The following is a 21,058-nucleotide window of genomic DNA, read 5'->3' as shown; positions in this document are numbered from 1 at the left end:
AGCGCTCTGGGGAAACGCTGGCTTCAGGCCGGGCGGGCGGCGTGAGGGCAGTGCGGCTGCATTGCAGCTGCACCCCCTGTGTGAATGGCAGCCTGGAGACGGCGTTTTTACCGTCTCCAGGCCGCCATTTAATGCCCGTGCGGAAACGGCCTGGGTTTACCTGCCCTCCGCAAACTGACAGTTTTTCTGGGCAGTAATTTATTTTTCATTTGCACTATAACCAAATTCTGTGTCAAGGGAGTCCTGGCATTTACCTGCTATTTTGAGTTCTAGCCAAACTTCACTGGAAATCCATGAGCCTTGTTGAGCTGTTGTAGGGCCACACTGCTCAAAGCTACATCAAAATTCAGAATAGCATTAGCCAAAGTTCAGTTTATTCTTGAAACCCTGTGCAAGGAAGCTGTGCTCAGAAAGCAGTTTTCTCGACAGAAACATCTGATTTTCTAGAACACATAAAACTACTCAATATTGATGGATTTGAATTAGAACTCTTTGATCTAAATGGAAGTAGAGACATCTCTTTGAAGAGATGGGTGGCAAATAATGACAACCTTTGAAAATGGATTTGTTTAAAAAAATTAAAAACTGTTTAAAAGATAAAAATACATCAAGAAAGGTTGGTCTGGGTGGAATTGACTTTGCTAAAGCAGAGACAGCATGCTGGATTTTGCCCACTAGAAAAGAAAATCTGGCAGGCATCTTGCTACAAACTACTACTTTATACAAAAGAAGGTAAAATGCTTGGGGTTTGTTTGACTCCCCCCAGAAGACTCAGCAATCGGAGTCAGAAGAAATGAATAAGCATTCTGTTTGGTATCAATGGATTAAAATTCCCAACTAAGGTAAAAACGAAACGAAACATTGCTTCCTTCCTCAACACTGCTGATCTAAAGCAAATCGTCCAGCAAAGCACAGAGACAAGAGCTGAGATTTCCTTTACTACTATAGCTTTTAGCAAGTGAATATTGCCCACTGCAGCAGTTCCTCCCATGACAGGAAGGTATGGGTCTGTTACTAATCAATCACAGACAGACTTTATTGTTACTAAAATTTTGCTTGCTTCTTTAAAATCTTAACTAGTGTCTCTAGATATCTGGTTTCCTTTTTCCTTGGATTTGATTATATTTAGGACCTAGGACAATTCCATACTAGGGGGCATTTTCTACAATCAAAGCTGTTTCCAAACAAAGATGATTGTGTAGTGCTGGCTGCTACTGCAAATGCATAGCCATGCACATTGACAATACAGTGCTCACACAGCATTTTCGCCTACATCTTCTTTGCCTCAGCACCCACTTCCTATGTTTCCTTTCTCCACCTGAGGACTTTAAAAATCTGCACTTTCAAGATCACTGTAGTGTTATAATAATCTATTGCCACAACCTACTGCTTTCCAGATTTCTTCTTTAAGCAAGTGTCCAGTCATTTTATTGCAAAGTTATACGGTAACTATAAATCTAACATTATCCCTTTCCTCCTTATAACCGCACAAGGAAAAAGGTCTCGCTAGAGGTGAAAGCTAGAGACTAGTACATTGGAGCAACAGATTGTTGTTATGTTATAATGATTTATCAATTACCACTTTAAAAAAAGTTGAATGAAGCTCTCTGATACATGTGTAGAAGGAATGGTGGCCTCAGACTATGAAGTCACATAAACAGAGCAAATGTGAGAAGGATCTGTGGAGATACACAGCTACCTGTCCACATGGTTCCCAAAGGCACTTTGACTACGATCTTTTCAAAAAAGATTGTATCAAAACAGGTTTTGGAAAGGTCACAGCAAAGCAGAGGAAAACAGGAGAAACAGAAGATGATATCATGAGAATGTTCCTGAAAACAACACTGTTGTAAGGAAGCCATGAGGGAAAAAAATCTGTTTGGAAAAAGCCCAAGTCATCAGCATTCCAACATTTGCAGCCTGCAGAATTATAATGGAGGAGCCATACATTTGCATACATTGTGCTTTTGAAGTCATTTGCCTCCCAGGTTTTCTTATCACACAGCATGTTTTGTTCTATGATAATCATGAATGTACATCCTCTGCTTTTAGTGCACATTGGGAAATGCATACCTCTGAATTTTTTTTTCAGTCTGTACCAATTAGTACTCTTATATCATGACATCTGGAATATTTTCTAAAGATAGAAATAGAAACAGTACCAATTCACAATACTGTAATGGTGTGATAATGGCAGTATCAATCATTTTAAAGTGGAAAAGGACATTTTATTTCTCCCACCCAAACTTCTTACTTTTGTTCACACAGCGTGTGCCTGCCATTGTGTGCCACAGCAGATTCTCCGTGAAGATTCACCACAGAGGTTTCCTCTGCTTGCAGCTCAGCTGTGTGTGATTTTGCTGTAAAAAAATAAATTTTGTCTTGCCTAGCAATCCTGCACACATGTCATTTTTCCTCTTTTTTTGTTTTGTGGGGGATATCTGCGAAGCTATGGTGACTTGATTAGACAAGCTGCAACATGCACATATTTGTGTCACTGCAGCTTCACAGAAACCCCACTTAAAACAATAAAAAAGGAAAAACAACATGTGCGCCGAATCGTTAGGCAAAACAAACTTCATCTACTTTTTACTGCGAAATTGCGTGGATGAGTTGCCATCCTTTTGGGTGGTGTAAGTCCATTGGCCTCAATTTACCGGTGATCCCTGGCCCCAAGGAAGTTTGTTAGCCAAAAGCAGGGCCAGGGCTTTTTGGTTGAATACTCTGTCCAATGATACCAGGACTCTACAGATCTTATGTAGTCCTGCAGGGCCTATAAGCAGAGCTGTTCCATCAGGCATATGGTTGAGGCAGCTATGACACCATCTGGCTGCCCCCTGGTTCCATCATTTTGATCTCTCAGAAAGAGTGGATGTGTTTACTGCCATCTTGTATAAATAAAGTGTTACGTATAAGAAAGTTTAAAATGTTTTTACTATTTATATTGTTATATGAAAAGTTTGTGAGCCATCCCAAGCCAAAAAGGGGTGGGGGGATATATTAAGTTGAACAAACTAAACTAACTAAACTAGTAAATAAATATTCCATTTAGTTTTAGAAAAGAGGTTGCAGTCAAGGAGCACCTTAAAAGACTAACAAAATTTCTGGCTGGTTAAAAGCTTTTGTGAGTCAAAGCTCACTTCTTCAGACATCATTTAGTTTGAATCGGTTGGTCTCTGCTCCTTTTTGTCTTGGAATATTGAGTAGGAACAAAACCTCTGTATACATGGTCAAAGATCTCTAGTTTATCTGGCAGAAGAACCTATAAATATGCTAATTCCCTTCCTCAGGGTTCAGTTCAGGTAACACCCCTGAAGAAAAGGGCTGCTTTGGAGGGTAGAGCCTATGGCGTTATACCATCTGAGGTCCTTCCCCTCCCCAGGTTCCACCAATCTCCAGGTATTTCCTAACTCAGAGCTGGCAACCCTAGAAATGCATCATAGTATCAAGCCTATCTTGGATGTGGTAGGACCCAACAAAATCTATCCCTAACCCTTCTTCTAAGATGTTTTTGTGTTTTCCTCCACTTTGCTGTGACCTTTCCCAAACATGTCCCCCACAACTGCAGGGTCTCCTTTCCCTACCTGCTTCTGCCACTGGATCTCTGTGCCTTCCACTGACTCTAGGGGCTCCCTCCTTTGTGTGAGCTCCCAAAGGCACCTGGTGGGCCACTGCGAGTAGCAGAGAGCTGGACTAGATGGACTTTGGTCTGATCCAGCTGGCTTGTTCTTATGTTCTTATGTTCTTATGTTCTTATGTTCTTATGTTCCTTTCCTCATGGTCACTGCCAGTGTTCACACGCCTTTTTGCATTGCAACTCTAAATGCTGCTGAACTAAGGGTAGGTTTTTGGTGGTTGTTTCAGGCCTTTCTAGCATAGTGATAAAAGACTGAAAAAAGACAAGAAAGGAAGATGAACACATACACACACCAACAAATGCATGACACTCTCTAGGGTTGGTGTTCATAGTGCCTGAATCTAGAACCAAGGCAACACTAGAAAAGTTGTTGTAAGGGCTCCCACTTGCATTTATGAACTCAAGTCATGGCTAAAGTGCAGCTGATCCTCTCCACAGTTCTGATTTATGATAGAGACAGAAGTTCTGTTCTGTTTCACTTTCACCTGATTACACTCATCTTTTTGAGTGAACTTTATCTAACATTACAACGCTCCACCCTACAAAAGACCGGATTGAATTTAACCAGCTTTTCTGATGGGGAGGAAGGAAGGAACAGCCTCCTTTGATCACCCAAGAAGACAATGCTGAGCATTATGGGGCTTACATGTGCAAAAGCCAGGTGGGGTTAGAGTTTAAATAATATGGAGGGGATTTGGGTGAGACTGATTGAAAAATCTGACTGGATTCAACCCACTAAATAACACCTTGGGAATTAAGCTAAAAGGCAAATGCCTTATTAGCCATATGCCACTTATTCACCCTCCCCCTCACCCCAACAGACCTGGATGACATCAGTTATACCATGTCTCATAAATTAACATGCACAGATGTGACAGAAGACTTTTCCTTTTACCAGAGCTAGAGAATTGTCAATGAGAGCAAAAGGTTGTTTCGGCTGAGAGTTTGCTTGTCTCACTTTGCAGAACAAGGGAAAGCGGCCCACTGCTGATCTTATCTCACTCACTTGAGAGCCCCAGCTATGACTAAACACCCTGTGAAGCGATGCTGTCAGAACACCAAAGCTCCATCTTTATGACAGACTTACTAATGCAACAGTCAGGGGTTAGGAGGTGAGGAAATCTGCCCATTGCTTCCCACCATAATATATTCTTTCCAAAGCAGCAGCATAAGGGCAGTTTTTCTTGATCTTTGGTCCAAGTTTTTTACTCAGAATCATATAGTACCTACCTGAGACACAGAGACCCTTATTCCTTCTAACTTGCAGGGAAAGTAAATTTTGATAATGCCATTAGTTTTCTGATGGTTTTCTCCCAAGGGGCTTATGTTTTCTTGTGCTTCTTTCAGATCTTACACATACTAGTAGATTTTCAGGTTCCCAAATGCTATGCAACTAGCCCTAAGCACCTAATTGCACACAATTTTAGTCCTAAAAAGCAGGTTTCAGGGAAAGCAATATTTATTATTCTATTTATTTACTTTGTTTATGGTCCACCTTGCTCACTGAGAGTCAAGCTGGGTTACACAGTGTAAATCAACACAATCAATAGGATGTGAAAACTAAGAAGTAACATTATTTGAATAGAATTATAGAAATTTGAAGCAAAGCATAAGTATTAGACATGATATGTTAACAATGTATAGGGCTGCCAGCCTCCAGGAATTATAACTGATTTCCAGACAAAGGAGGTCAGCTCTTTGGAGGGAGCTGAAATTATGCCCCATCTATGAAATTATATATCCCACTGAGGTCCTTCCCCTCTCCAAATCCATCCTTCCCAGGTTTTACCCCCCAAATCTCCAGGAATCTTCCAACTCACAGGTGGCAACCCTATGCAGAAAATGGTATTTCATAAGTAGAGATAACATGGTCTTTACACCATTAATAGAAAAATGATGGGTACCCGTCTTTCACTCACTTTTTTTTCTTTACAGGGCTATACTAGCATGGGTAGCCATATTTTGATTTTCAAAAATATGCACAGATGAAAGGGTTAAAACTATTTTCCTATCCAACAATACTGGTCTGAATTCGGGTACTGTGCATCCATTCAAAAGCTGGGAAGATCATATCATGGATCTCCCAGTTTCTCTTCTGCTGTGTAAATGGAAAAGGAGTGCATTCTCCTGCCCCAGTAATTCCACATGCTGGCAGGGGCTGATAGGAATTGTAGTCCATGAACATCTGGAGAGCCGCAGGTTGCAGACCCCTGGCCTAGACACTTTGTAGCCCACCTTTGAGTTAGTGAAAGGAGTTGCCCCCCAAGTGTGCTTCTGCTGTATGATCCAAGATATCTCCTTCCATGTCACACATATCTCTGCCAATGTCATGTTCTCACCACGCCTGAAGACCTCAGTCCTCTGCACTCTTGCGTGGCTCTAAGTTCCAATACTTAACTCAGTGGGACTTCATTCTGCATGGCATGGCACTGCTGGGCTGCTAGAAAACTTTAAAATGAACTTCCTTCACTTTTCTGAAATGGTTAGCTGGATTCCATTCCTGCTTAGAAAATACAGTAAGGGTCATTGCATAAAAATTTCAGAAGCCCCAAATGGAATGAATATAATCTAAACAGGGCAGTGTTCCAGACTGCCATAGGTTCTTATTACTGCAGCCAGAGTGTAAGTTCCACTGTATCACTTTGGCTGCGATACTGCTTAAACTGAGTCATCTCAGGTGATCTATATTTAGCTGTACTGAGAGAGAGCACTGACTCTCTTTGAAGACAATAGTCAAAATACTATCAGCAGCAGTGTGATCAGGATAAGACCAATCATTTGAATTGCACATCCATCTGGTTTGAAAATAGATTTTAAAGAATCCTTATGTGTAAGTGCATATGTATCTCATAAGGTCACATTATGTGACAGATGACAATTTAAAATCCTTTGTTTTCTGAATCAGCTATTTTATTTTACTTTTTAAAATGTTACTTCATAATCTGGGGCTGCTAAGAAGCTTATGCTGGCCTCTTGTTTCTATGGACCACCTGCTCAGTTGAGGCTGGATTTTATATATTACTTCCTCCTTTGCTTACAGATTAAATGCTACAGTATTCAATCTAGAGTTCCATTCAGATAGATTTCCATTTGTGGCCGCATTACAGCAAAACATTTCAAGATGAAAAAGGCTGTACAATTATCATTATTAATCAATTAATGTTAATTAATAATCAATTAGAGGTCTTTTATTTTAAAAAAATAAAAGTAAACAATACTATAGGCTCATTACATTGCATAGCTAAACCTTACTTAACCATATACCGGTATTACATTACACTACAAAACACAATTTTCAGCCCTCTAACTTCTAAAACCACACCACTAAACTTTAAACCTGTTAATCTTTCAAACATGTATTAAAATGTTCTAAACTTGTATTGGAAATAGGAAAATCATGAAGTGATATTTTATCATTTATGGTGGACTTGTAATGAAGCCAAACAATTTTGCATACAAATACATTCAATAATTCTAAAGACTTTAAAGACTAAAAGCCCTATTTGTGGGAGAACTGCTTCTGGGAGCAGCAGAGGCCCATGCCAGTGCATTTGCCCACCCCTCTGATGTAAGAGGCACCTGCACAGACAGAGAAAACAAAGATGCAGGCACCGCATAGCTCTGCAATTCCCAAACACGGAAATACGTGCCACCTGGGAGCTGCAGCCAACAGGAGGTGAGCCAGGAACGTTCCCAGGGGGCTTCCACCAGGCTTCCAGCCTAGGAATGTCCCCCTTCATGACAGTCCACACCAGAAAGTATGGTATAAGTTTGTTTAGCCTATGGAGCTACTTGGGTGGCGGGGGGGGGGTCAATTTCCCTTCTTTCCTCGCCACATGAAGCCACTTTCCCTCCTTCCCCTGTCTACCGTGTAGCTCCCCCTGCTTCTGAGTTGGGCTTCCCTTTACAAATGAAACCAGAGGCCTTTTTTGGGTCTCATGGGCAGTATGAAAAAAGATGTGGAATTTTGTTTTTATATATGACATTGGCAGTGAGACTATTGTATGCACAAAAATAGAAAACATCTATACCCACAACAGAAAAATGGTTTTTGTGAAGATATTGGAATTGGCTGAGATGGCTAAGCTTACTTCTTTGATTAGAGAAATGAACTTAGCTAATGTGTTGTCGAAGGCTTTCACGGCCGGATTCAACTGGTTCTGGTGGGTTTTCCAGACTGTGTGGCTGTGGTCTGGTGGATCTTGTTCCTAACGTTTTGCCTGCATCTGTGGCTGGCATCTTCAGAGGTGTATCACAGAGGGAAGTCTGTGATACACAGTGTCCACTGTGTAACACAGTGTGTAACAGACTTCCCTCTGTGATACACCTCTGAAAATGCCAGCCACAGATGCAGGGGAAATGTTAGGAACAAGATCCACCAGACCACAGCCATACAGCCTGGAAAACACACCAGAAGCAGAACTTATTTAAGGCTGTTTCTGCACAGGGGAAAAACAGCGCTCCAGGGACAGTAAAAACTGGTCCCTGGGGCACTGCTCACACAGGAGGCGCTGCTGCATCGCAGCAGCTCTGTCCTGGCTCCCCTGAAGTGGTGCGAAGACGCCGCTTCCGAAACTTGCTCAGAGGGCGAGTTTTTTGGAATATGCCGGTCGCCACCTATTGCCAAGCGAACAGCAGCGGGTGGAAGCCGGCGTATTCCCATGGCACTCCCGAACAGCTGCCTACCTTTTCCCTGCCTTGCATCGCTCGAGGAGGGAAGGGGACACGCTTCTTTGCCTCCGTCGCTTCAGCTGTCGCTCTGGCCAGGGGGCATGTCCCCTGACCTACTCAGAGCAATGGAAGGCAGGGAAAAGGTAGGCAGCTGTTCAGGGGGGCTGCGCCAAGCATGCTGCGCCAGCTGCTCAGCCTGTGGAGCCGTTCGTGCAAACGGTCCTAGGGCTTGCATCTTGCAACTTAGGCTGGCTGTGCAGAAACAGCCTAAGTTTATTGATAACTGGAAAGCCCTGGTAGACATTTTGCTTAGACCAAAAAAAATGACTTGAGGATTTGAGAACTAGGAGGAAAAAAGGAATATAATAGAGAAAAGTGTGAATTCTACTTAAATAGTAATAATAATTAATAATTAATTGCATTATAACTTCATATTTGCAACTAGGGAGCAAGTGGTACATTTTAACTGTATTTATATTTGGCACAAAAGAAATCAGGAGCCCTTCCCTTCCCTGCGCTTTCCCTTCCCCTTCAAAATATAGTTTTTGTGTGTATTTTTAGTTGTTGCTTTGCTGTCTTTTTTAAAAAGTTCTAATTAAAATTTATTTTAAAATTCTGAAGAGAATAACCATTTTACTTCTGCTAGTCACAGCTTTTCGGATATCTCTCAGCTCCACCCACCCACCTTATGGGCATGAAGTCATCTTCAATTTTTTTCAGCTGGATTCAATGGATCAGCAAGAGCCCTAATTGAAAATTTGAAAAAGTTGGAGTAATTTGCTCATATTCCAGAGAGTTCTTACTAGCTTGATACCTGATTGGTTAATTGGTAATTATTTGGTATGGCAAGCTTTTGCCATAAATTGATCCCATTAAGAGTTAGCAGCCATCTTTTCTTTGTCCTTGGTTTTCTTTGCCTCTACTTAAAGAACTTTGTCTATGCTCTGAGAATTTTTATTGTTTTCTAGCAGTATTTCTTGTAGTAAATGTACTTTATTGTTTTATTATATTTATTGTCCATATATGCACCTTATGATTTTATACTCACCGCCTATTTTTAAAGCTGTTATTTTGCAACCTTTCTTTTAAATATAAATATTGTTTAAATTGCTTTGTGTTGCTGAGTACTGATTCAGAACCCAGGGCTTGCCACCCAAAAGATCTGTATGGGTATTTGATAAAAACAATGACAGTATATTATGCCTCAGTTGAAGATATTTAAATATTGAATTTGTCCTAAAATTCTACTCTTCAATTCCTCCAAAGTCAGAAAATCCCCCTTTCCTCTCAAATTGATCAATCTTTGAGTCCATCAAAGTTTCCAGATTTTAACAGATCCTGAAACTCTATAGCATATATCCAAGATTTTAAAGAAGAATTCTTGAGTCCTAATTTCCCAGCAACTATCCAGATTTTTAACTAACATCTCCATAATTGGATCAGAACAAAGGATGCTTTGTCTTCTGTCCTGCCAAGGCCATTTTCTCAGAGATACTGGTAAACTTTCTTATTCCACTTTCTAAGCTGAACAACTACCAGAGGAATAGCTCCAAGGGGCAGGGGCGGGGGCGGGGACGGGGGTGGGGGGCACAACAGACCGGGTGTGTGCCCCTGTGGAGGTGTGGTGAGGGCATGGCAGGGGCATTCTGGGGCGGGACAGGGGTGCTCTGGGGTGGAATGGGGTGGAGTACACACCAGTGCACCAGGTGCTTTCCCCTTTGCTACGCCTCTGACAACTACTCTCCTGAAACCAGCTGACCTCTGATGCTAATAAGGTAGCTTGATAGTATTGTTGATATATTAAATACTGACAAACCACCTTTATCTGATGAAGCAAACATAATATCTTTGAGGACTTTTGCCTTCTTATTGCACCAAATGAATTTATCCAATGCTAACTTAAAATCTCTTCTGGTAGGTGCAAGTGAAGAGCCATAATTTTTTTAAAAAAAATCTCAGTTGACATCAGCTATGCTGTCTTACCAGGATAAACTAAACTGACGCCATTTCTACTAACAGAGTTCCAAGTGAATTAGTGACTGCACTAACATGCCTTCTATTTTCGGGGTGGGGGTGGGATTCCCAAATATCTAATCTCCACTGACCTCCTCCAACTACATATTAGTCACCAATAATCCTGATTTTTCCAGATTTATTTTATACTAAATACTACCTAATAAATGCTACCTACCTACTGTTACTAATAAATGACTTAGATCTTTGGATCTGTGACCATGAACACCACATCATTTGCACAAAAAGCTAATTTCCTCACTCTTTCACCTATCATAAGCCCAGAGATAAATTCTTCCTCTCTCACCTTAAATGACAGTATAACTCTTTATCCAAATCAAACAGCAGTGATGATAAAGGACAATCCTGCCACACTCCACAAGATAACTGGAATTGCAGAGAAAGAAAACCATGGAAACAAACCTGTCCCCTCAACTACTGGTCTTTTTTGTAGGTTTACAAACTCAAAGAAACAAAAAGAATAAGAAAATTCTCACAACACATAAATGCTGAAATGGTCTACATGCGGAAATGGTCTACTTGACAATGCAATCTTTTCCTAGAGGCTATTTCAAATGTTCTTGTTCATCATGTGATGCCTGCAGCACCAAGCAATGGCTTGCATGCAGCATCAGCTGGTGATGCAGTGACGCTAGCAGGCAGGGATAGGAAGAAGCTGGCATGGCTACAGATTAACTCCCTCCAATAAAACGTTCACATTAAATGAACACAGTGCTACCAAGTCCTATTAATTATTTTTCTCTGTCTTTGGACTCTCCCTGTCCTCCCTCTACTTTTCTAGGCGCTAAGTATTCCGTTTTCAGAGGAAGCTGAAGGCCAGGGGCAAACAAAAAGAAACACAATCATCTCTTTGACCTAATCCCTCCACAGACTATGAGTGATCACAGATCTCTACTTCCTATCTCTGTGTATTTTAACAGAAGACTTCTGAGGTCATAGCATACATAGCATAGATCTTTGCAAGCAGTGATTTAAGCTTTGTGGGTGTATTTTATTATAGGCTCAATTGTTTAAAGGTAAAGTGTAATTATGTTGTATTGTATTGTACTGGATTTCATTGTTATTGATTTTATTGTTATTGTGTTATTGTTATTTTATATGTCACTGTATTATAGTGTATTCTGTAAGTTATATAGGATATGAATATTAAAAGCTATAAATGCTTTTAATATTTATTTATTTATTTATATTTATTGATCATGAAAGTTTCTGGGTGGGGTGCAATCCTAAATAAATAAAATACATACACAGTAATCTTAACCAGCCCATTTCTAAGTGGAATGAGGAAAAAGGTTATTGTTCCCAAGCAGATATGTGGCCCATCTCCTCTTTTCTTGGAAATGATGTATTTATAAGTGGGAGACCCACAAGGGCATGTGGAAAGCGCCTCACTTCCCCTGGATCTTGCTCCCCGCACTATTTCCTCTTTCCCTCCTTCTGACTACCCCTATATTCTTTCCTCTGCCTTGTTATCTCCTTTCCACTCACCAACCAACCTACCTTTTGTCAGTCTCCCATCTTCAGATCCATTTATTGTTCATTTATTACATTTTTTGTCATAAAGTCAAAGCTGACTTATGGTGACCCTGTAGGGAAGAAACATTTGAAGGTGGTTTGCCATTGCCTGTGCTATATCCTAAGCAATAAAACACTATGCATAAAAATTTCAACAAAAATATACATTCGCATCTAAGAATACATACAATACCCCAAACTCATAAAATATATTACAAACAATGACAAAGTCTTCATTTTAATAATCAAATGCACAACATTTCAGGATGTAACACATAAAAGACCTAAAAAGACCTGACACATTGCTATCCAATTGGATCTTCTTCAGAGGTCATTGAAACAACCCACACAAATATAGAACTAATCACAATTGATTCAAACTTATTGATTCAAACTTATTGATTCAAACAATTGATTCAAACTTTACAGCCCAGTATGCATTATATAGGTCCCACAAAAATATTTAAAATTCCAAAATAAGAATAGGTCCAATTACTTACAAAGAAACAATAAATGGTGTTCCCTAAATGGTGTTCCCATAGGTATTTATGGCAGTGGTGGGATTCAAACATTTTAACAACAGGTTCCGATGGTGGTGGGATTCAAACAATGACTGTTAAAAAGTATTAAAAATATTTTAATATCACTTTTTTATTTTAAGTATTAAAAATCTGGTGCTAAGTCATAATACATTTTAATACATAATACATTTTAATAACTTGATTGATTTTCAAGTTAATTTCAAAGAGGTTAAAATTTTCAAAGCAAATGCAATTCGCATAAGTTCTGACTTTATATCCACTTAGAGTTTCCTCAATATCTGAGTGAGTGTTATTCCTTTTCTTACTAATGATGTATCCTTTTTTTAAAATGGATTTGTTACATTGTTACAAATACATATTTTAAAAGGATACAAACAGAAAATAATATACATATACAACAGAAATGCAGACACCCATGTCCATTACTGTAGACAAATCCAGTCAATTTCAGCATTGAGTCCACCTGATGCTAAAGTTCCTAGTTGAAAGACTGAGATAGCCTAGCTGCTTTTCAGTCAACAAAGAAGTTGATGAGCTGGAGCTTGAAATTTTCCAGTCACTCAAAAATGCAATTCTTTTTCCGTGTGCTTCAGGACACTGAGACCCTTTCTGCACCGCAACAGTGCAGGGGTGCGTCAGCATAAACAATGCCAACGCACCCCGCCCCCGGGACCGTTCGCATGGACGGTCCTGGGAGGGTGGCAGGCGGCGGTGCAGCCTTCACACAGGCTGCACCGTCGCCAAACGCCTACCTTGTCTCCTGGCTTCCAGCTCGTCGTAGAAGCCAGGGGACATGCCTCCGCAGCCTGGAGCGACGGCTCTGGAGTCACAGGCCAGGAGGACGTGTCCCCTGGCCTCTGTGACAAGCCGGAAGCCAGGAGACAAGGTAGGCATTCAGGAAAGGGGGGGAAATGGCGCCTTCCAGCCGCTGCCGTTCACACGGCAGCAGTTGGAAGCTGCTGTTTCCAAAATACCTTGCTCACGGAGGGGTTCAGAAACAGCGGCTTCATGCCACTCTGGGGTTGCAAGGCCGCCATGCAAACCCCCTCCCCATGGATGCTGTTTTTAGCATTCCTGGGACGCTGTATTGCTGTATTCCGCCTGTGCGGAAACAGCCAAACTGTTGATCCATTGGCTCAGAAAGTTTTCTATTTCTAATATAACTCAGATGTTCTGAAATGTGTATCTTGACCTTCTTTATAGATAAACCCACCTATTGTAAACTACAGGAACATTCTACTCCAATTACAATTGACAGACTCATTAATATAAAAAGTCTTGTTTCTCAATGAGTTCTGGGATGTACTTCTTTTAACCAGAGATGGGGCAACCTGGGGACAAACACCCCAGTCACATGAGGGGGGCAGAATATCACTCTCCACTCTCACACACACACCCTGGGGCAGCAGTGCCTTGTTGTTGCTGCTCTGGGACAATAAAAGCCCTTTCACCCCCTTCTCCACCCCCAGCAAGCCCCCTCAGGCTCACCTGCCCCCCACCCCTGCAAGGAAGCCCGGGCCCACGAAGCAGCTCCATGGGACCTCCCCTGCCTCCCCCCACAAAGAAGCCCAAGACCATGGAGCAGTTCTGTGGGCTCTCCCCTGCCTCCTCCCCCCACAAAAAAGTCTGGGCCCATGGAGCAGCTCCCCCCTCCCCGCATTCAAGCCTCATTTTCTAACACTACCCTCACTTTGCCTCCCTCTCTCATCCCAATACTAACTCCCAACCCTCCCCATCCTCATACTCACCTACCAACCCCCAGCCACTTTCCACCTTCCCCCACCCCATCCTAATCTTTCCACCTTCCGCCACCCCTAGTCATACCTTCCAATTCTCCCCAGCTCAAGCCTTACCTTCTAATGCTCCCCTATCCCAAGCCTCATCTTGCTAACCTTCCCATCCTCAGCCCTCACCTCATCACTCTCCCCCACCCCAATACTAACCTGCCAACCCTCCCCACCTTCATACTCACCCACTAACCCTCCCCTCCCCTAGCCACACTTTCCAACCTTCCCACCATCCAAAGCCTTACTTTTCAACCCACCCCCAACCCAACCTTCACCTTGCCACCCTGCCCCACACCAACACTAACCTGCTAACCCTGCCCACCCTCATGCTCTTCTACAACCATCTCGCACCCCTAGCCACACATTCTACCCCCACCACCCTAAACTTTACCTTTCAACCTTTCCCCATGCCTCACCTTGCCACTCTACCTTACCAGAACCCTCACCTTTCTTACCTCTCCCACCTGAAGCCTCCCATTCCACTCTCTCCCAATCTGCCACCCCAAGCCTGCTCTTCTGTTCCATCCTCCTCCACGCCAGCCCTCACTTTGCTGCCCTCTCTCACCCCACTCCTCTCCACCCTCCAGCTATCCTCACCTTCCTACCTCAAGCCATATACTTCAACCTGTCCCACCCCCGAGCCACAGGTGACACCCCGGTAAGTGTCACACCTTGATCAAGGGTGGGGAGGGGACTGCCACAGTCCCACTAAAGCCCATTGATGGGAAGATCCTTCCTCTTCCACCCTTTTCTAGGGCCTATTGCATCTCCCCAGCAATGAGCTTTGCTGCTAGTAGATTGTTTGGTCATGGTGAAATAGGGTGGCGGCCCATGGGAGGGGGCAGAAAACTCAGATTTTGCCCCAGGCTCCATTTTTCCTAGCTACACCTCTGCTTTTAACTGTATGATTCCATGCTACACAGTGTTCACATTGAAAATTACCATGCGGCACGGCTCTGCCATCAATAGTACAGCTGCCTGTAAGTGGTTCTTGAATCCTACTCTTAACCAACATGTCTAAGTTTTTGGATCTCTTATATGAAAATAAGGGGAAAGATTTACACTATGGAATATCACTGTTTTCTAAAAAGGACAAGATAAAGATAACCTGGAGATATCAGAAGGTATTAAGTATCATGAACAATATGATTGTTACAACAAATTGGGGTGTTGTGTGGTTTTCGGGCTGTATGGTCGTGTTCTAGTAGCGTTTTATCCTGATGTTTTTCTCCTTGCCACTCTCCCCCACCCCAATACTAATCTGCCAACCTTTTCCACCTTCATACTCACCTATCAACCCTCCCCTCCCCTAGCTACACCTTCCAACCCTTCATAAACAGCAATTTATTACAGCAAATTGCTGTTTATGAAGCTACTATTATTTTCAGGAAACAGTCATTGGTGGGGGGAGTACATATTTTGTACATACAATTTATAGTTGGGTTTATAATTATCAACATAAAAATTATAAGCCACTTAATGATGTGCAATTTCAATAGCATGGCAGTATCATTTCTTTATTCTGTCATAAGGTAAATTCTAGGTGTTTCTCTTCTCTCTCCACCCCCCACCCCCAAATTTCTTTGCAAGTGCAGACCAAGAAATTCTCTGGAGAGGTAACCTCCACATTTTCTAAAGACAGCCAGAGCAAAGAATGGTTAAGAACGGTGGACTCTAATCTGGAGAATCGAATTTGATTCCCCACTCCTCCCCATAAGCGGTGGACTATTCTCTGGTGAACCAGATTTGTTTACCCACTTCTCCACATGAAGCCTGCTGAGTGACTTTGGGCTAGTCACAGTTCTTTGTAACTCTCTCAGCCCCACCTACCTCACAAGGTACTTGTGGGGAGAGGAAGGGAAGGAGTTTGTAAACTACTTTGAGACTCCTTACAGGAGAGAAAGGTGAAATATAAATTCAAATTTTTCTTCTGCTTCTTGTTAAATGACTGCATTTTATAGAAATGCTGGCTTTTCTGCTCAGTCTCTTCCAGTTTCCTTCCATGCAATAGCCACTATGCCATCTGGCTTTGGTCCACACATCTCCAATAATTCTCAGCCTAACCATTTTGGTGATCAAACATGGCCTGCTTCCTCCCTATTTTGCCAATGAAAAAGCACAATCCTATGATGATAAAAACAGACGTAGAAAAATAACATTCAAATTGCAGAATTACTGTTTCTATTTAAAAAACACACCCTTTCTTCTTCTAATCAATGCGTGGTACCATTGTCAAATATTGTATATTTGAGTCAGCAATTTTGTCTACCTGTCCTTTGTTATTCTTCTCAAAAACTACCAATATATGATGCAGAAAACCAGTGTTTGGGCTTGACAGACCTTCTTCCCCTGGGAAATCACTGGACTGGGTCATAAACCTTTCACTGCAGAATGGCGGCTTTCCAGACTGACAGTCTGCAGCAAAGCATTTATTAAGAACATGGGTGGATTCCGCAAAGCATGAATATTATAGGATGTTATAAATGGTGTTTGTGGGAAGAAGTTCACACTCTTCTCCCAAATGTTCAATCTGTTATATTCCTCTCATCCTGGGTTTTTCAAAGATCGCTAAATTAGCCATCATTTTTCCCAAACCCAGGTTGAAGACAATTCCTGCCTGCTGAGCAAACACCAGCAAACAGGAAATACTTTATTTCTCCCGCCCAAACCTGTTACTTTTGTTTCTGCTGATCAAGCCCACCATTTTGTGTGCTGCAGGAGATTCTCAATGGAGATTTCCCAGAGAGGTTTCCTCTGCTTGCAGCTTATCCATTTGCTATTTCGCCATAAAAAGTAGAAGAAAAAAGTGTGCTTAGCCTAGCAGTCCCATGCATGTGTCGTTTTTCCTTTTTGTTTGTTTGTTTGAAGGGGACTGTCTGTGAAGCTATGGTGGCACGATTAGAGAAGCTGCAATATGTGCATATTTGTGTCACCTTAGCTTTGCAGAAAGCCCCCTCCAAATAAAAATAAAGGGGAAATGACATGTGTGTGGGATTGCTAGGCTAAACAAACTTTATCCATCTACTTTTTCAGCAAAATAGCAAATGGATGAGTTGCAAGCAGAGGAAACCTCCATGTTGAATCTCCAAGGAGATTCTCCTGTAGCACACAAAATGAAATTCACAAGAGCTCTTGTGCAGCAGGCAGGAAAAAAGATCAATTTTGGCAGGTAATACCTATGTTCTCCCATGCTATGGGAACACAAAATCCCAAAATTGATCTTTTTATAACATCCTAAAGACGGTATATGTATGCTGTGTGGAATCCACCATAGAAATATAACAAAACTATGTTGGATCAGAGCAAGGTCCATCAAGTCCAGCAGTTTGTTTACATACTAGCCAAACAGATGCCTCTAGCCCACAAAAAAGATGACTGCAGCAGCAGCATCCTGCTCATGTTCCACAGCACTAAGTATAATAGGCATGTTCCTCTGATACTGGAGAGAATAGGTAGGCATCATGACTAGTATCCATTTTGACTAGTAGCTATGGATAGCCCTATCCTCCATGAACATGTCCACTCCACTCTTAAAGTCTTCCAAGTTGGCAGCCATCACCTCATCCGGGGCAGGGAGTTACACAATTTTACTATGCATTATGTGAGGGAAAATGTCCTTATCTAGTTTGAATCTCTCACCCTTCAGCTTCAGCAGAGAACCCTGTGTTCTAGAGAGAAAAGCTATTCTCCTTGTCTGTGCTGAGGGATAGAAACTGTTCATGTTGTTCCCTCTGGTATTACATTCAAGTGAAACAAGACTGAAAATTTAAATAGCTGCTGAGTTCAGCAGTATAATGCTCCAAGCTTAACTATCTTGTATTTACCCACAACAATGTCAGAGTCACAACGCAGCATTCCATGGACTGGCTTTAAGAATGTAAAGATCAGGTGGAAGAACATGTACTAAATTTGCCCTACCTGCTTTCACTTATTAATATTTTATATTTAAAGCTGTAATATGACAACATACCATTCCTGACTTTCTAACTCAGGAAAATGGGTTGAATGGCCTAAGGACCCATTTACACAACTGGCAGAACTGAAGCTTTTTTCCTGGATTGTAGCTCCCTTCAGATTGTAGGAGTGGTGCTGAGGGTTTGAATAATCTCTGCACACAGAAAAATAGCATCTCAACGATATAATTAAACTTCAGCTTCCCCCTGTTCTTTGACTTAGTGACTTGAAGGGATTTTTTCCCATGAGGGATCCTGTAAACCTTCCATCTGTGGACTGAACCTATACACTTTCTAGAGAAAATATTTTTCTGAGTCTTAGAATGGTCATCAGAAACCAGTCTGTTTATTTACATAAGAAGAAGAATTGGTTTTTATACTGTACTTTTTTTCTACATTTAAGGAGTCTCAGAGGGACTTACAAACCCCTTTCCCCTCCCCTCCCTACAACAGACACCCTGTGAGGTAGGTGGGGCTGAGAGTTCTGAGATAACTGTGCCTGTCATCCAGCAGACTTTATCTGGAGGAGTGGAGAAATAAACCCGGTTCTCCAGATTAGAATTACTCTACTCTTAACCACAATGCCATGCTGCTGCTCAAATTTTTATTTAGGACATTTTATGTCACTCCTCCAATGTCCCACCTTAGGTGACTTTTACAGAACAATAATTTTACAAACCTGCAAGAGACTGGAGTTTAAGAAATCCTAACTCCATGGCTTGGAAGAAGCCCCTACTGTTGGCAGCAGGGCTTCTTTCTATGAGGTGTATCCTTCTACACCTTTCAGCTACTCAAGGTGTGTTCCTTAGATGCAAGGAAACCCCCAACAGTGGACAATTGTTGGGTTAAAAAGAGTGTTGGGTTAAAAAGAGTGTCTTCAGTTTTGCCCTAACCCCCTCTCCCCCCTTCCAAAAAAAGGAAAAATGATACTTGCGTAGGATCACTAGGCTAAACAAACTTTATTCATCTAGTTTTTACAGCAAAATAGCAAACGGATGAGCTGCAAGCAGAGGAAATGGCCCTGGGGAATCTCCACAGAGAATCTCCTGCAGCACAGTAAATGGTAGGCTTGAGAAGTGGAAATGACAGTAAGGGGTTTGAATGGGGGAAACAAAGCATTCCCTGCCTACTGATGTTTGCTCAGTGGGCAGGAATTGTCCTCAACCCAGGTTGGGGGTGGGGAGCGATCGCTTGTTTAGCAATCTTTGAGAAACCCGGGTCGGAAGAAATATGATGGGCTGACCTTGTTTTGGAGAAGAGAGCTGTGTGAACTTCTCCCCCAAAATGCTCTATATCAGGGGTAGGGAACCTGCGGCTCGAGAGCCGCATGCGGCTCTTCTGCCCTTGCACTGTGGCTCCACGAGCCGAGCCGCTGGCCCCATCTTTGCCCGCCCTGCAGGCAGCAGGTCGGGCGCACCAACTGCCCACGGTTGGCTGGGCCGTGCCATGGGCTTCCCCTCTAGCCTGCCCCGTTGGAGCGGGGCAGGCGCTTTCCCGGCGGCCGGCGAGACCGAGCCGCCGGCTTCATCCTTGCCCAACCTGCAGGCAGTAGGGCGGGCGCATCCATGCGCTTCTCAGAATGAGCAGAGTAAAAGGTTAAAAAAAAACCTATATATATAGTGTTATCTTTATTTTAAATGTCAAAAATTATTTGCGGCTCCAAGTGTTTTCTTTTCCCGTGGAAAACGGGTCCAAATGGCTCTTTGAGTGTTAAAGGTTCCCTACCCCTGCTCTATATAATGTTTTAAGAATGTTATATTTGTGCTGTGTGGAATCCTCCTATGATAGCTAGGTCTTCAAGATCAAGAGGACAGAAAATTGGAATACTTAAAGGAAAAGATTCACCTTCAGTGAGATTCATTATCTGCAAACTGTCCCCTAAGGTGAATATTTTGGCTAATTAAATGTGACAGTGAATTGGATTACATTGAAATTGTATCAGCAGTTTTGACTGGATTGATGCTGAAAGCTCAGCTGTTCTGCAAAAATATAAAGCACATTTGTAAGGCTGCAAATGAACAAGCAGTGGGTGATCCTGCAGATGGATCTGAAGTCTGGGAACATTTTGTATACTGAAGCCAGGTACCTATAACTTTGAGCAAATGTTTGTTTTTATCCTTCTCCTCTGTTTTTCAAGTGCGCTGCTCTCTAACTTTGTTTTGATGTGTTTTGTCTGTGTTTTAATCATGATGGCCGCCTTCAGTCCTAAAAGAAGGATGGGTACAAATTGGTTAAATAATAAATAAATAAAAATAATCATTATCTCATTCACATCAGGTGCTACACATATAATGGATGTACGTGCAAAATGCCATTAAGTTGAGCTGACTTGTGGTGATCCCATAGGGTTTCTAAGGCAAGAGACAAACCACAGTGATTAGCCATTGCCTGCCTCTGCATAGCAACTTTAGACTTCCTTGATGGTCTTCTATTCAAGTAGTGACCAGGGCTGACCCTGGACCGTTTCCAATATCTGACAAGATCAGGCATGCCTGGACCATTTAGGCCACAGCCCATAATAGATAGGTAGGATTTAATACTACGAACATGATGTTAATAACATTTTTGCATCCGACACAGAAGAATTATCCTTGGATGAACAACACATTAAAGATGACGATAACAAGGAACAAAATGCCCGCCAAGTACAAAATATCAAATTCTATCAAATTAAAATTTTCTCATGTTAGTTTACCTCTGTTAGTCTCTTTCCTTGAAAACCCTACTTGGATGTCACAAATCAGTTGTGACTTGGCAACACTTTACATGCCCACAGTTTTAAACCTGAACATCTACTGGCTGTTAAAAAGAAAATAATCTCCCATGGGAAATGTCCAGAGCACAGTGCATCAGTCAGTGGGGAACACGACCCCGCGGTCGGAAATCGCTCGCGCTGACAGTAGCGCACCGCAAACCATA

The sequence above is a fragment of the Sphaerodactylus townsendi genome, linkage group LG02 (assembly GCF_021028975.2).
Source record: "Sphaerodactylus townsendi isolate TG3544 linkage group LG02, MPM_Stown_v2.3, whole genome shotgun sequence".
In the NCBI taxonomy this organism is placed as follows: Eukaryota; Metazoa; Chordata; class Lepidosauria; order Squamata; family Sphaerodactylidae; genus Sphaerodactylus; species Sphaerodactylus townsendi.
The sequence above is the reverse complement of the archived record's forward strand: the minus strand, read 5'-3'. Positions refer to the sequence as shown.